Raw genomic sequence first — 17,570 nt, 5'->3', positions numbered from 1 at the left:
TCTCAATTCCAAAATCCAGTGCTTTTTACACTATAGCACCAGGCTCCCTATACCACAATGGCTCTCTTAGGAAGCCACATAAACATAAATTAATGAATAAATAAATAAATATATATATATATATATATATATATATATATTTTGGTGAGGCAATGGAAGTTAAGTGACTTGCCCAGGGTCACACAGCCAGTAAGTGTTAAGTGTCTGAGGCCAGATTTGAACTCAGGTCCTCCTGACTCCAGGGGCCAGTGCTCTATCCATTGTACCACCTAGCTGCCCCTATATATTTTTTAAAGAACAAACACACACACACACACACACACACACACACACAAGGTGTTTTCTCTTTTGTGCCAGTTACCAAGGCACTTTAATCTCTGTGACTTATTTCCATATTCAGGCAATTGGTTCCATCACACTGATGCCACCGTTTTACTCACATATTTTCTAAGTTCAAAGAAACAAATTACTTTCTGTGCAGAACAATGAACCTAGTCCTGAAGTTCCTGGGTTCTGAACTTCAAAGTATGAGTGGGAGCAGCCTGGTACAGCTTCAAAGGCCGCCAACCTTTCTGCTACTCAAATGCTCATACCGGACTCTATCTGCATTTTCGGAGAAGCTAGCTGTGCATACAGAATGACTTCTCTTAGATCAGACGCGTTTAAAACATTTCCCAAACCTTGGACTGGTCTTTGTGGAGTATAACCTTGATCTGAACCCCCTAAAATACCTGTAGGTCAGTGCTGAGAACAAATCTCTATCGCAATCTTTGATCTTAAATTGTGGTCAATTCCTATGATCTTAGGAATATTGAAACCTGGGGTTTTGTTTTTTTAAAAAGAGAATAAATTGTAGGTTTACAAATTTATCCACGGTATCATTTCATCTCCTACATGGAAAATATCTTTGCTTGAGGGAAACTTCTCTGATCTTCCCACAGCTTCCCAGTCCATCCCCTCCCCTACCCCAACACCAATCTCCTCCAGACATCTCTTTCAGCACCTCAGCAGGACTAAGGAAACAGAATAATAGCATATCGGGGAAAGTATTGAGAAAGAAAAAGGTTCAAGTACAGACTTAGCCTTGAATACATTTGGTTTGCAAACGGCTCTGAGAAATACATTTCCCCTCCTTTGTCCTCAATTTCCCCATTTGTAAGATGAAGAGACCTTCTAGGTTTACCTATGAAAGGACTACTATTAATTTGATGAAAATTTCATATTCTCTTCTGTAATTGATATTTAGGAATATCTTATTTCTTCTACCTACATTTACATTTTGTAAAAAACAAAAAACAAAAAAAACCTCAAGGCAGGGCACATTGTGTCAGTACCCCCACAGAACCTTCTATATAATTAGTGGTTAATTTTTTTTTTAAGTCATTGAATGAGGGATTGTTGTTGTTTTGATTTTGTTTTATTTTTTTAGGAGGAAATTTGATCCTGGGATTGACAGCCCTCTCTTCTCAAACATGGCTTGTGTCAAACCTTACTGTGACCTATAATAAACTATTTTTTCCTTTCAAAGAAATCTTGTTTAAGATAAAAGTAGCCTCATTGGATTTAGTGAAAAGGAACCTTGGAGCTTAGTTACATTATAGGAAACTGAGGTCCAAGAATGGACATGTTGGAGATCAATTACATTTTACCCATGAGAAAACTAAGGCTCACATGCTTAATTAAAATCAAACTGATTGTGGGTGGCAAAATTAGGATTCAAATCCAGGTCTTCCAATTTCAAAGACAATCCCCCTACCCCAGTACCACAATGCCTTTAATCAACTCAATACACATTCAAATGGAATTTACACCAGGTTAGGCTACAAAAACTCTTTCTGTACCTAATCTCACTTAAGCCAGAGATTTAGTACAGGTATCATTATCCCAATTATATAGATGAAAATACAGAGGCATAATTTGAAGCCAAGTCTTTCTGACCTGGAGTCCAGAACTATGACCACTGCAAGATGCTACAAGACCCTTAGCACCTAGTCCAGGTGCTCAGAGCAGCCAAGCTGTTGCCTCCAGTGGTCATCATCATGGACGGCTGTAACATCGCCTGCTCAATAGCGGTCTTAGATCTGATCTGGGATAGGAGGAGGCTCAGAACAGGAATGGGAAGAGAATGACTGCAGTTGGTTATTGGGTGGGGAATTTATGGATTAAGACCCTTGTCCCATGCCAGACTCCCCTTAGAGAATTCTATTGTCTATGGATTTATTTTTCCTAGAATTTGACTCAAGCTGGGGCCTCCGGTTATGAGAGATTTACAAGGAACCCTGTAAGAAACTTGTAGGGTTTCAGTTGTTACCAAGACAGGGTCACTTATTGAAGTTCAGACCTGCAGCAGTAATGTGGGTCCTCATTAGAAGATATGGAAGGCAGGCGACTCAGCATTGGCCCTGGCACTTCCATAAAATTTCTCTCTTCTCCGAGTGGCACTGAACCTTGGACTCCTATGCAGTCCCCAGAAGAGGCCTCATTTTGCCTTTCAGCCATTGACCATGGTTCAAAATTCTTAAGATCTTGTATTCATTTTTAAGCTCCCCTACTTTTTTGTTTGTTTGTTTAAGGTGAGACAAGAAGGCAGGTTAAATGTGTCCTAGATGTGGGGAAGTGAGAAAAGAAGCTGCTATTTATTTATTTTCTTAATAATAGCTCCCACACATATCTGCCTACATGGTTCCCTAAAGTAGTCACTGGCAAATCTAATAAGACCAATAAATCATAGACCTTTTCCCAAGCTGTAAAGGTTGCTCAGAGGTCAGCTAGCCCAACCCTCACATTTTTTCAGATAAGGAGAAGGGTAATGATTTGCCCAAAGTCACCTAGTTACTGATAGACCTTGGATTAGAATTCAGGTCTACAGATTGCTAATGCAAGATAGTCTTTCATTTTTTTTTTCATGGCCTGCTCTCATTTATTTTTATTTATCAATAGTTCCACTACGGTATTGTCAGTGATGCTAGGTGGGGAGAGGGACCCCATGAACCACAGAATGCCAATTCTTGGAAGAAATACTGGAGTGGTTTGCCATTTTCTTTTCCAGAGGATTAAAGCAAGTAGAGGTTAAGTGACTTCCCAAGGTCACACAGCTAGTAAGTGCCTGAGGCTGCACTTGAACTCTGGTCTTCCTGATTCCAGGCTAGCACACTATCCACTGAGCCACCTAACTGCCTCTCAGTAGAGATACTACCAAGTCTCCCTGTCTTTTTTTTTTTTTTTTTTTTTGCGGGGCAATGGGGGTTGAGCGACTTGCCCAGGGTCACACAGCTAGTAAGTGTCAAATGTGTGAGGCCGGATTTGACCTCAGGAACTCCTGAATCCAGGACCAGTGTTTTATCCACTGTGCCACCTAGCTGCCCCAAGTCTCCCTGTCTTCAAGGCTAGCTCCCTACCCATTAGGCCACAGTGCTTTTTATGTTCTAATTAAGAATGGATGTGAACGTTACCTAAATTGGTGATGAGGTGGGTCAAAGAGGTACCAAGGCACTGTCCAGATTGAGGGTCAAACTTCTCCCCACAGGTGACCCCATACCTCTGCTCTGCTCAGGAGTCTGGCCTCCTAGGTTCTAGTCTCTGCCCCTGTTCAACATAACCTTGGGGTGATCCAATGGCTTGAACAATCGAACGTTTACAGGTCAATCCTGATCAGTAATCGGATTATTAGAGGCCAATCCGATTTGGTCATCTCAACTGGGTTATTTTAGTCATTCAGACTAGGGCCTCCTAAGCTTGTCCATTGTGCAGCACACCTGCAAATCCTTGAAACTGTCAGGGAAAAGATGGGATGAGTGAGAAAGTGAAGACAGCTGTTAGTAAAGCACAGTGCCTTTGGATCAGTGGGGTCAAACAAATAGAATTCTTCCAGGTCACTTACTAACTTAGAAAACCATAATTTAACACCATCGATGTTATATTGCATTTTCATTTATTTTGTTATTAGACATTTCCCAATGACATTTTAATCTGGTTCACCCTCTGGCTGAGTTTGACACTTTTGCTTCTGATCATAGGAGCTCAAAGTGATCTTGTAGGTAGAAACCAAGGTGAAGAGAATTAGGTGATTTGCACAAGCAGGAAATGGCAGGGCAATACTGAACCCAGCTCACCTGCCCTCAGATATAGTGATTTTTCCACGGTGGGCACTCCATAAATCTTTGTTCATTGAAAGAATTGGTCAAATTGGCAGCCCATTATGCCCTGTGCTATTTCTTCTCATATACAAAATATAGACCCCAAAGGAAGTCAGAGTGGGCACCTAGATAATTTTATCTTCCCATAGGCAAATGAATGTAAGCTCACCAAGGACAAGGAAAGGATCTCTCTTTTATCTCTGCATTACTTCCCCAGTGCCAAACACAATACTTTGCATATGGTAAGCATTTAATAAATTTTTCTTGAATCGAATTACTATCTTTATGATCTGGAGCAAGTTGTTGGTGAGTTGTTTTGGTTGTGTCTGACTCTGTGACCCCATTTGGGTTTTCTTAGCAAAGATACTGGAGTGATTTGCCATTTACTTACAAATGAGGAAACTGAGGCAAACAGCGTGCAGTGACCGGCCCAGGGTCACACAAGTAAGAAGTGTCTGAGGCTGGATTTGAAGTCATAAAGTTGAGTCTTCTTAATTCTAAGTCCAATGTTCTATCCCCTAAGCCAAGTTACTGTACTTTATTTCCCTGGCCCCTTCTGTCAGTAAAATGAGAGCCTTGGACTCGATGGCCTCTAAGAATTCTTACAACTCCCAATGCATGATCCTATCAATCAAACTACAGCAAGATGACCTTAGTGCAGTATAGCTGAGTCCAAATTAGTGCAAACAATGAATCTCGTGGAGTGGTTGCATTATTCAGATTCACACTGCATATTACCTTTGGGCTAGAAACACAGAATCCTAACTTCACAAAATGAAAATTCAAATACACAAACCTAGCACTAGATTCAGTGTTTGTACTAACGAGGGCCTGACTGTATTTTAAAGGTCTTCTCTTACTGGGAAAGGGGAGGGAGGAGAGAGAAAAGAGGGTATAGAATGTAACTCTTCTGTACCCAGGCAGATCCGAGGCCAAGAAACACCTAAGTCCATTACCAACCCTATATTCCAAGCCTTTCCAGTTTGCTAAGTCCCTCCAGAGATTGAGTTCCATAGGCATAACCTTTGATTGCTCAAGGTCACTTTTATCCAATAAAGAGCCATGGGGGGAGGGGGGAGTCCTTAGTAAAAGTCCGACAGTAATCATTGCAATGATTGATGATAGAAAAAAAAGTGATGACCCCAAAGAATGGAGCCTTTCTAAACTGTCAGTGGGAGATAAGTTACATTTGATCCAGACTAGTGTTATTTATTTTAATTCTTTGAAAACTTGGAAGCTACATAATTGTCACAGGAAGTCTTTAGGCTGAGATGCATTCCTTACCATCAGAAAATTTGTACTGGAGAAAAGCCTAATAAATGTCATGGATGTTGGAAGTCTCTAGTGCTTCTAGGATAGAATACATGCTCCTTAGCTTGGCATTTAAAGACTTTCATTGTGTGCCTTACTCCTTTTCATGTACGGTTCATTTCAGCCAAACCAGTAGACTTGCTCTTCCCTGAACCTGACATTGCACTTCTTGCTCCCATGCCTTTGTTATATAGAGACCAAACTATCTTGAAATCCTAGAATGCACTACCACCTCACCTCATAAGAAGTCGTTGCTTCTTTTGAGTTTGACTTTCCATGTCACCCATGGAAACCCTTTCCCGATTTCCCTCCCTTCCCCCTGAGCTGGTTAGTGGTCACTCCCTCATCATCATTTCCTTGTATTTATCTGCTCCCTTATACAGCTATCTCATCCCTGCCATAGACTATAGATGCTCTACAGGGCGAAGACCTTTTAATGTAGTCATTGTTGTCTCCACAGCACCTCTAACAAGAGAGGTTTTAAATTAATGACTGCTGAAGGCATGCAGGAACTATATGGTCTCTGTTAACCAGAATGTTGGATTAGCCAAAACACCCATTCCCCCAGCATGCCAGTGAATTGAAATGTGACTCTGGCGTTTCTTAAGAAACTTAAAATCTAAACCATAGGACAGAAGCATAGAATGTTAGAGCCAGAAGAGACCTTTGGGATTTTCTAATCTAGCCTCCCTTATTTGGAGGAAATGAGACTTAGGAGAGAGGAAGTGACTTGCCTGAAGTCACCAAGGCAGCTGTAGGACTTCGAGCACCCATGTCCGCTTATTCCCAGGGCTGTGTTCTTTCCTCTTTCCTAAGCAAGGTATAAACATATACTGGCCTGACACAGATCAGCAATCGATCTTCCAAAAGAGCAGCCCCAGCAACAGATAGGCTGGAGAAAATAAAGGTCCTACTTCCGGGTGGTCATAATTCACCTTAGGTACTTTAGCCTTTTAACTCCTGGCTAAAATCAAAGGGAACTGGGGAAGTTAATTAACTCTGCAACTCTTAAAATGCATGTTTGGAGACTGCCCATGGGTAGAAAAGACTTCAGGGGAGGTCTAGTAGCAGCTTATTATCATACTGAGTGACTGCTACTAGGGACAAAGGGAAGGCAGTGCCAGCTCCCACTAAGGGCATGTGCCAGCCTGGCCATTTTTCTCATTAATCTGGAAATCCACACCTGGACCCCTCACTGAGTCTTCAACGGAACAGGCACAAATAAAGGCTTTTGCAAAGAAGGGTTGACAAACATCGCTGAGTCAGCTGTTGCCGGAAAGAGCTGTTTTCACTGTTGACCGTCTTCAGAGGGAAGTGACAGAAACTTGAACTTTGCCAGTGTTGGCGATTTCAGAGGAGAGCCGGAGCACCCCCAGACAGCCTTGGCTGAGTCAGCCAAGAGATGCTTTCTGCTTGTTCGGGACTCTTTTCTTCCTCTAGGGATGGGCTCACTTAAGGAACTCTGCCCCTGCCCCCCTCGCCCCCAGCCCCAAAGTGTGGCATCAGTCTTTAAGTAGCAGATAAAAAACAGTACAACTTGGGGGAGAATTAATGGGGCCCTCAAAAGGCCTCTCAGCCTTTGACCCCTCTTTTTACACAAGGTATAGGCCGATTGAAATTGCTAGGTCACCTGGGCACAAAAGAATGGCACCTGAGAGGACCTAGCCATGACTGCCACTGAAGGAACTCTATCTGGGAATGAGGAAAATCCAGGGAGGAACTCTTTACAAAACTGGTCTCTTAAGTCATAGTTTTGCCAATAACTACCTGTCTGACCTTGGCCAAGTGACTCCTCTACTTCCCCAGTGCCTATAAGAGGCTTAGTTTCATAAGCTGTAAAAAAAAGGGGGGGGAGTGGGGGGGGCTGGAGTGGGGGTAGGGAGGAGATGGCATGGTCCCATGGAAAGATCAGTAACTCTAAAGCTGGAGGACATTGGCTCAAATGCTACTTCTTGACATTAATTACCTGTGTGACAATGGGCAAGTCACTTATCTCCCTGTGCCTGTTTCCTCATCTGTACAATGAGGGGGTTGGAGTACATAGACTCAGAAGCCCCTTCTAATTCTACTTCTAGAATTCTATAACTAGATGTTCTCTGAGGTTCCTACCAGCTCTGACATTCTGTGCTCCTAATTATTGTCTATTTTGCATCTGTGGTTTTTTTATTTCTAAAAAGTAACCCCAATTCAGCTATTACATCCTGACTTCCAGAGGCACCCAGCACAGTACACCAAAAGAGTACTAGAAATGGTGTCAGGATATCTGGATTTGAGTTTGGGCTTTTCCATTTACTAGCTTTGTGACCATAGATAAATCATTTCAGTTCTTTGAGCTTATAAAAATGAGACTAATTCATACCATAGCTAGATGGCAAAGTGGATAGAGTGCCAGACCTAGAGTTAGGAAGGCTCATCTTCCTGAGTTCAAATCTGGCCTCAGATACTTCCTAGCTCTGTGACCCTGGGCAAGTTACTTAACCCTATTTGCCTCAGTTTCCCTATCTGTAAAGCAAGCTGGGGAAGAAAATGATAAAACACTCCGGTATCTTTGCCAAGAAAATTCCCAAAGGGGTCAGACACTACTGAACAACTTTCCCAAACACAGATCAATTCTCAGAGGCCATATTATGTGATACAAGGAAGCCTTGACCTGACAGTCAGGAAATATGACTCCACCACTAATAAACCATGTGACTTTGGGAAAATGATTTATTTTCTAGGCCTTGGTTTCTCCAACTGTAAATTAAGAGCACTGAACCAGATGATGACCTTTTCAACTCCAACCTTCCATAAAATAGAAAAACTACCACCAGGATTCCCCACCCCAAATCTCTAGGCTCCACCCTATTAGAGTCCTTGGGATGTATTGGGGGGGAGAGCATAGGTTTTGAAGTCCAAGGTCATGAATTTGAATCCTGGTGGTTTAAGTAACTTAGACTTTCTGGGCTGTTTTCCCCATATGAGTCTACTGAGTCTATTGGAGTTTATTGAGGCAGGAGAGTGAATCAGACAGATCTGGGAGGGGGGTTGGATTAAATGACCCCTCTGGCCTTCCACCTCCAGATCTTTGATCTTCTAGACAGCAGGTCGCTTCACACTCTGCCTCCAAGATCTCTCTGTTCCTATTTCCTCACCTGTAAAACTGAGGGGGTTGGATTATTTGACCTCTAAAGTCCCGTCCACCTCTCCAATGAAAGGATTCTAATATTCGATAATAAAATTGCATTTTGGAGCAGAAGCAAAAGCATCCAGAAAGTCCCTTGCTGTTCTTTTCAAAATGTTAATAGCTCTTTCCTTTCTAGGACTCCTCCCCCTCCCCAGTTGGTCTTCTTAAAACTAGAGCTTTTTGCCTTTATCGATACATTCTGGGAGCATGAAAGAATGGCAAAGTCGAGCCTTTCCCAGACGATGGCTTTTCTGTTCACTGGCCATTCTACAGTAACACTCAATTTCCAGTTGCTGTCTGCAGCAATAACCAGAGAAAGCACTGACTCCCCAACCTCTTCCAGGGTCCTGCTGTTCTTCCCAGATCTGTCTGATTCACTCTCCTGTCTCAATAGACTCCAATAAAATTCCTTTATTCCCACCATCACCCATCACCCACCAACCTCCTCCCTCACTTCTCCTAATGCCAAAGGAAGGCACTGGTTGCTAGGAGCTAGCCATGTTCCTCTCACAAAAATAAACTCCTCCTCCCCTGAGTTTCTGTAAAAGATCACCTTCCTAGTCGCCATCCTTTGGGAAAACCCTTCTCCCAGAGTTTAATTTGCGCACACACATTGCCAAAAGTTGTCCAGCTTAATGAATTCCAAATCTAGAAATACAAATCCTGACAGCCGATCACAAATAGGGTGTGTGCCTGGGAACCCTGACATCCCCAGTATCTTGGGAGGTTTAATAGGCTGATGGGCATGGGGGTACACACGCATTCACACAAACCCTAAAGTAGCAGAAATCTCAACTAGAGTGGACAGATGGGCACAGGGCCTGCAGGCTGGCATCGTTGGGTTTCTTTTTTTTCTGATCCTTTTCCCATGATGCTTGTGAAGCATTTGGAGATGTCCACCTTGCCAAAGGGACTACTGGTAATACCAAAATAGCGCTTACACCCGGGTGCTTCGTCCCTCCTCCTCTTCTACCCACTTCATTAATGCCTTCCTACGGGGCAGCTGAGATCCATCGAGGAGGGCCTCCCCCCTTTTCTGACAAAACTGGCCTCAGCAACTGAAATCTCTCCAGTGTCCAGATGGGTTTGTCAAAGCCCTCTTCTTACGTTTGAGGACTGTAGTGTGACCTCCTTAATTCTGTCAGGCGGCACCCAAACTGTTATTTGGGAAAGGAGACATTCAGGCTTAAACACGGACTACCATTTCACCTTGAAAACCAGAGGTGGGGGAGGAGGGAAGAGAAAAGAGAAGGGAAGGGGGTGTCGTCTCTAAGGAGCGACAGCCTCTTTTTACCTTCCCCCAAAGAGGAAACGATTATAGGTGAGTGGAGAGAGGCAGAGAGACCGCTCTGATCTCGGTAGTTCATCTGCCACACACAGAAAGACAACTTCCCTCCCACCTCCCGCTCCCGGTACTCGGACCAGAGCTCCGTCCTATCCCCGGGGTCACAGACCTTGCTTCTGTTCACCATCCCCAGTATGTAAGCAAGCACCCATGTGTCGGGGTGAGGGAGGGAGGTGTGGGCGCAAAGCGAGGCTTGCACGTAAGAGCAGCCAGTGCTTCCGAGGTTCCCGGCTCGATGCTCCGAGATGCCTCCCTCCAGCACCACCTATCTCCCCCTCCCCTCTAGCAGAGATGCAGGCGGGCAGAGCCTCCACTAAAGCCCCCCGTGAGAGCACTGCGGGCTTCCTTGCCAAAGGGGAGCGAACAGACGAGCCGTATTGGGGAGCAGGGGGGTCTCTCCGTACCAGAACTAGAGGTCTGCCTCCCCACTCACCCACACATACCTCCCCGCCTTCTCTACGCCGTCCCCCACCCTCAACATCAAAAGACATTTTTTTAAAAATTGCAATTTACCAGGGAAACAAAAACACACACCACTCCCAGCTCCCCTCCCTCCCTCCCTCTTCTCCCCTCCTCTCGTCACCGCTACCACCCCCAAACCTAAATGCAGCCGAGGCTGGGTAGGGGGGAGGGGGATCAGGACCCATCTAGGGCACCGGGTGCCAGGGGGGAGGAGGTTATCCTCAAGCAAAGATGATGTGAGGCGGGGGCGATGAACAGGGGCTGCGGCGGACCGTAGGGTGGGAGGAAGGTGGGCAGGAGGGGGCGGGAGGGCATCGGAGGCGAATACCGGCGGCCAGGGCGCAAGGCAAACCCGGCCAGCCGCGGTACCTAACGGGAGGACGAGCGGAGCCGAGCGGGAGGAAGGAGCCCGGCCGAGCTGCGGGGTGGCCTGCCCGTGGCCAGGGAGGGATGCGGGGCCGAGCCGGGCGGGCAGTTCCGCACCTCGGCCAGGGTCACAAAGCACGCTTCCGCGCACGCCGGGGCGCACACAGCTATTGTCTGGTTCGGCTGATTTCCCTTCCGAGCTGCCCGGAGAATAAGAACCTCCCGTCCTGGGCTAGCTCCCGGGGTCACCCCACTTGTACGCTAGCTCCCCGTGGCCCCTCTCTTTGCCCCCAGAGCTCCCCGCCTACCTTCCTTCGGCTCGTCCTCCCCGCGCCCGGGTTCCAGCAGCCGCGACAATGCTACCTGCCGCTGCCGCCGCTGCCGCCGTGGCTGGTGCTGCCGCTGCCGCCGTCGCCGCCGCCGCTGCTGCTGCTGCTGCCGCCGCTGCTTTTGTCAAGGAACCGGCGTCTGAGAGCGCTGCGAGCCGGGAGCGTGCGTCCTGCTCCTTGTCGCAGTCCAAGTAGCCGGGCTGCGAGGGAGGAAACGGTAATTTATAAGCGGTTTCTTCCTGACCTCTCGTGTCTGTTGTCTAATGAGGGAGCATTTAGCATCACCCATCCTGCTGGGTGGAAAAATACCAGCTCGGCCTCTTCTTTGGGGAAGGGGCGGGGAATGTACTGGGGGGGGGGAGAGGGGGGGGACGGAGGGAGGGAGGGGCCAGGGTTCGGGCAACCCTCCCAGGCACACACGCGCGCACACAAGCACACACACAGGCGCAGACACACCACACACACACACACACACACACACACACACACACACACACACACACACACACACACACTCCGCGATCGCTAGCTTTTTGCTCGTACACCATCGAGAGAAAAGCAGGCAGACGAAGGGAGCTCGACTAGGAGGTGGCTTTTGCTGTGAGCTCCAGGAAGGGACTGCGACCAGGACTCCCCCCGGGGGGCAGCCTAGCCTACCCCAGCCCTACCCGAGAAAACTGCGGGGAAGGGTCAGAGACAGCGGTCGGCCTAACAAGCGGCCGCCCCAATGTCTTTCAGCGTCTGTCAGTCTTTCTCTGCCTCTCCCTTCTTCATGAGCCTTTCTCTCCATCTCTCATTCTAGCTCTCTCATTGTCTCCCGCATTCTGTGTCTCTTACTCTCATTTTCTGTGTCTCATTCTCTTTCCCTCATTATTTGTCTTTTTTTTTGTATTATTCTAGCTCTCATTCTGTCTCTGCTTCATTGTTCTCTCTCTCTCTCATTTTTTCCTTCTGCAGCTCTGATATAGTCTGTCTTGGGAATTGTGTCCCCTGGACAATAAAAGGAAAAACATACACACACTCAAGCTTTCCTTAAATGCATTAAATAAGGTAGGGAACCCCATTCTCAAATGGAGAAAGGTACTCAATATCCATTGGTAGCATAATCTGAATTGAGTAATTAAAAGGACAAAGGCCAAGGACTACCTAGTCCCCACATCTCAGCATCCCTCTCTGCAGGTCCTGGGGCTGAGAACTTGGAAAACTAACCTAGAACTAGCTAATTATCAGCCTTATGGCCTTAAGCAAGTAATTGAAATGTTTCCCCCTCAGGGTCCACATATATAAAAACTAAGATCTTTTAGTGCTGGTAGGGGCCTCAGAGGCTAACTAATCCAAAACCCTTTACTGAGAGGAATCTGAGGCTCAGGGAAGTTCAATGACTTGCCCACACTCATACCGATAATAAAAGTCAGAGGTGGGATCCTGGGTCCTCAAATTCTAGCTTCAGTGTGCCTTCCATTTTACCATGATGCCTAACCTGGCCTACCTTGCAGGGAGGGTTTGAGGGAAATTTGCTGGACCGTGGAGTGGTAGGACCTGGGTTCAAATCCTGACTCTGCACTTGCTACCTGTGAGATACTTGACAAGTCCCTTACCTCTCTGGACCTGTTTCCTAAGCTCAAAATATAAGGATGTCAAACTAAACAACCCCTATGATCCTCTTTCCATCTCTATGAGCCTATGAAACGAGACACTGGTATAATAAAGAATTCTGTAAAATATCAAACACGGCCTAAATACAAAGCGTCACACCCAAGAAAATGAAGGTCCCAATCTTTCCTTCCTTCTTTCTTTCTTTCTTTCTTTCTTTCTTTCTTTCTTTCTTTCTTTCTTTCTTTCTTTCTTTCTTTCTTTCTTTCTTTCTTTCTTTCTTTCTTTCTTTCTTTCTTTCTTTCTTTCTTTCCTTCCTTCCTTCCTTCCTTCCTTCCTTCCTTCTTTCTTTCTTTCTTTCTTTCTTTCTTTCTTTCTTTCTTTCTTTCTTTCTTTCTTTCTTTCTTTCTTGTCCAGCTTCACTCTCTCCAGTAGAGGGAGTAGGTCATATGTAAATCCTGATTAGGATTGGAATGGGAGAGGAAAGAGAGATCCTATAAAGGAGCCATTAACACCCCTTCCCCTCCCTCACCAGGGAAGCTACCAACGGGATGCCACATAGCTGGAATCTAGGAATCTAGGAAGGTTCAAAGACATCCCGGAAACCTAGACTAGGCCAAGGAAAGGCAGCAGAGAGCCCAGACTCTGCTCTGTTTCCCACCCTCACTCCATGAATGAATGTTTTGGAATACAGGACCAGAGCTTCATAGGCCCTGAGGTGAGGTGGTATCCAAGAGGAGAAGGAGGAAGAGGAAGAAGAAGAAGAGGAGGAGGAGGCAACAAAAGAGGAGAAAAAAGGAGATATCAGAGAAATAGGAGGGAAACTAAGGAAACTCAGAGAAGAGTTTCAGAAAAAGTTAAAGGACAGGGTTAAATCTGACAGTAAGATGGAGGGTAATCAGGACTATTTGATCTGATAGGAAGAAAGCCACAGTGATCTTAGGGTAGAAATCTCACTGAGAATAGAAGTTCTAAAAAGAGATGCACCATTATTTTTATTAAAAATTTTTTGGGCGTGGGGCAGCTAGGTGGCGCAGTGGATAGAGTACTGGTCCTGGATTCAGGAGGACCTGAGTTCAAATCCGGCCTCAGACACTTGACACTTAACTAGCTGTGTGACCCTGGGCAGGTCACTTAACCCCAATTGCCTCACCAAAACAAACCAAAACAAAAAAACAACAGAATTTTTTTTTCTCCAATTACATAGGAAACCAAATTTTAACATTTGTTTTTTTCTTTTAAGTTTTGCATTCCAAATTTTGTCCTTCCTTCCCTCCCTCCCTTCCCCCTATCATTTTAGCATATCAATATATTAAGAAGAAAAAGTAATTGGTATGTAGAGCACACAAAACAATCCGGAGACCAACTTCTGCTGAGTAATTCACTGTCTGATCTTGAAAGAGTCACTTCTGTTCTTCTGCCTGCAGTCTACTCACCTGTCAACAGGTGGGTTGAATTAAGTGACCTCTAAGAGCCTTTCAGCTCTGATAGAGCTGGTTCCCAGGTAGTTCTCAAGCTCCTTTTTCTAAGGCCCCTCACAGCTCAGATAGTCTATGATCTAAGGTCCTTCCTGGCCCTAACTTTCCATGTTTTCTTGTTATTTTTCTGGGGTCCCTCCTGACTCTGAACTCCTCTAACTCTGTTTCTGTGAATGAGAATCTATAAGCAAGCCACAAACACAGATTAAGTGTCTCCTATGCACCAGACCCTAGGCTGGGGTACAAATGAAAAGTAAGACAGCCCCCTGCAATCCAGGAGGGACCTCCAAGGGTTTCATGTTTTCAACTCTTAACAATCACTTCCTTAACTTAATGGATTCATTGATTAACAGCTCTAAGGCAGCTGCCGGCACTTTTAGAAAAATGGATTCAGGGATTTAAACAAGCTCTTCTGGCTCTGCCAACCAAGGTCATGGTTATTCAATCAGTGGCTAAGTACCTGCTATCTTCTGTGTGCCTAGCCCCAGTGTAGGGTGTCAGAAGGGAGCCTTGCCTGCCCTTAGGCAGTTGTTGGAGGCTCATCCAATGGTATATGGCAGCTTGTAATCAAGAGACTTACAAACAACTAATACAGTACAGAGAGAAGGTGGTATGGGAAGCAGTTCAGGAAATTAAATGAAGTTTGGAGTGGTCAGAGGAAGGTTTGGACACAGCTGTGCCAAGGCAGGAGGGAGCATAGCATGTTTGGAAGATCAGGAGACCATCAGGCAGGCAGCACCAGCCTCTGCACTCACAGGCTTCCCTCTTCGACAACAACCCTGCCTTAGCTGGGTTTCTCACTCTCCCTGCCCCAGCACCCATAGCCTAGACAGAGGAGGGGGGATATTATCCTTCTTGGGTTGGGATCGGGTGGGAGGGGACAATGGTCAATTTGGCCTTCTGTTCCCTTTAAGAACTGAATATAGGGAGGCAGGAGACTTAAGGTGGAACAGAGAGAAACAAAGTCAGCTTTTTCTGGGATGAGACAAAGAATGGGGAATGGTTTGTCTTTGTGAAGAAAACAAAATATTGTTTTGTATTCAGGACTTGAGACTTGCTTCCCTCCCTACCTTGTGGGTAGGAATTTTCTGTGTATCCCCAGAGTAAGAAAGGATAGCCTAGGATCAATATGAAGATCATAGAATCATGGGATTTTCAAATCAGAAATCTTAGGGTTGCAAGTGACCTCAAAGCTCCTCTTGTCATTCCTCCCACCTTGTGCTGAGAATCTTCTTCAGGATATGCCTCACAGGTAGATGGTCTTCCAATCTCTGCTTGAATACATCCAATGACCAAGAGTCCAGGATTATTAGCCAAGGCAGCCCATTCGGATGTTGAATAACTCTTAATTGTTAGAAATCAGCTTAGATGGAGCTGAAATCTTCCTAATGCTACCCTGTGGGGCCACCTAGATTAAGTATACTCTGTCTTCCACATGACAGGCTTTCAAGTATTTGAAGGCTGCTATCATGTTCCCTCCTCCCTAAGTCTTCTATTCTCCAGACTAAACACCCCCCAGCTCCTTGTATAACCGGGTTTCCAGACCCTTCACCACCTCTGGTCATGCTCCTCTGGATTCCATCCAGCTTGTCAATGACCTTCTTTAAAGGTATCTCCCAAAACTACACCCATTATTCCTGGGGTGGTCAGATTTCAGGATCTCGAATTCCAGTTCTTTTGAGAACAGCAAATCACAAGTCCCTGCTCTACACCAAAGGAGAATGTTAATGCTGGAGATATAGACCTACTTATGATGTTAGGTAGTAAGCTTCTGCTATGAGATTGTAAGGTTCTTGAAGGCAGGGACTACCTGTTTTTGTATTCCCATTGCTTAGTACGGTGCCTGGCACACAGTGGGTGTTTAATGAATATTGATTGATTTCTGTGTAAACATGCACAAGCATCCAGTTCCACGAGGCACAAACATAGTGTCATTCACTCAACAAATGTGTGTGTAACATACAAACACTCAAACAGAACACTTGTATTCAAGTACCAACACACATACAGACGTATACACTGTAAGCACAGATGGACATATGCATATACACACACATATATGTATATATAATACATGTGTATATATATATATATACACATATGCATATATTAAAACATCTACAACTGGAAGGTGTAAGGGGCTAAAATTCTAGCTATACTATCTAAAATATCTAATGAGTGGTCACCATTAAATTAGAAGCTTTAGCAAGAGTTTAGACTTTTAAGCATTTATTAAGGAGAATAAGAATTTAGTGAAGAGAGAGAGAGAAAGGCCTAGACTCAGCTGTCTATCTCAGGGAGCCAATGTCTCCTGCTCCACTCTCCATGATAGTCCTGATGAAAAAGAAAAAAGCACCCCTCCTTCATCCCACAAGCCTCCTGTGAAACTGGGAACATCCCATACACACACACGGACACACAGACACACAGACACACACACATATACATAAATACCCCCACCAACACCACCACCATGAGAAAAGTGGTTTCCAGACCCAAGTGTTGACCTACAAAAGCACACACAAAGGTGTTCACAACCCAATCAGTTCAACAAGCTACCCATTCAAAAGATTAGATGTTGAAAAAGGATGAGGAGGTACTAGCAGGAGGAAACCAGTTGAGATAGTTAATTAAGTAGTTAGGTTGAATGAATGAATTAAAAAGCACTTATTAAATGCTTGTTGGTGGTGGTTGTGTTTGACTTTTCATGGGTGAACCACATCTAGTGTTTTCTTGGCAAAGATACTGGAGTGCTTTGCCATTTCCTTTTCTAGCTCATTTTACAGATGAAGACATTGAGGCAGATAGGGTGAAGTGATTTGCCCAGGGTCAAATAGCTAGTAAGTGTCTGAGGCCCGATTTGAACTCTGTTTCTGATTCATGCCCCATGCTCTATCCACTGAAGCCATCGAGCTGCCCTGAATAAATTCTTACTATATATCAGTTACCTTGCAAAGTTCTTGGGATACAAATACAAAATCAAAGATAGCCCTTGCTTGCAAGGAAATTATATCCCAGTGGGAAAGTAGGAGGGGATGTAGGTGTCCTTGTAGGTGGATGGGTAGAATAGGGAGACTCATTGGAGAATGGAGTGATAAGAGCTATGAATTTTTAAAATTTTATTCAGAAAACCTGGGTTCAAATCTTTTTTCTTCCATTTACTTCCTCTAGAAATTCATTATTTATTTCTCTTCTTTGGGCCCGTTTCCTCCTCTATAAAATGAGAGGGGAGGGGTTGAACCAGGTGATTTCTCAGGTCTTTTCCAACTCTAAAATAATCCTGAGGGGGGGGTGGAGAGAGAGGGAGAGAGTGATGATGCTGGATTTTAATGAGGGCTACTAAGTGTCTCTTACCTTTCCAAATTAATGATAAGATCAATAACC

General features: G+C 45.0%; 1 protein-coding gene across 1 annotated transcript in view; it reads right to left on the bottom strand.

Annotated features, from left to right (window-relative positions):
* Nucleotides 1-11,431, bottom strand: part of SLC6A6 (solute carrier family 6 member 6) — a 148,173-nt gene extending 136,742 nt beyond the window's left edge. The window contains exon 1 of the mRNA XM_043975912.1: nucleotides 11,095-11,431. The gene's annotated coding sequence lies outside the window, so the exon portion shown is untranslated. The remainder of the gene's footprint in view (nucleotides 1-11,094) is intronic.
* Between the last annotated feature and the right edge of the window lie 6,139 nt (nucleotides 11,432-17,570).

Source organism: Dromiciops gliroides, chromosome 1 (assembly GCF_019393635.1).
Source record: "Dromiciops gliroides isolate mDroGli1 chromosome 1, mDroGli1.pri, whole genome shotgun sequence".
Lineage (NCBI taxonomy): Eukaryota > Metazoa > Chordata > Mammalia > Microbiotheria > Microbiotheriidae > Dromiciops > Dromiciops gliroides.
This window is presented reverse-complemented; position numbering and strand designations above follow the sequence as displayed.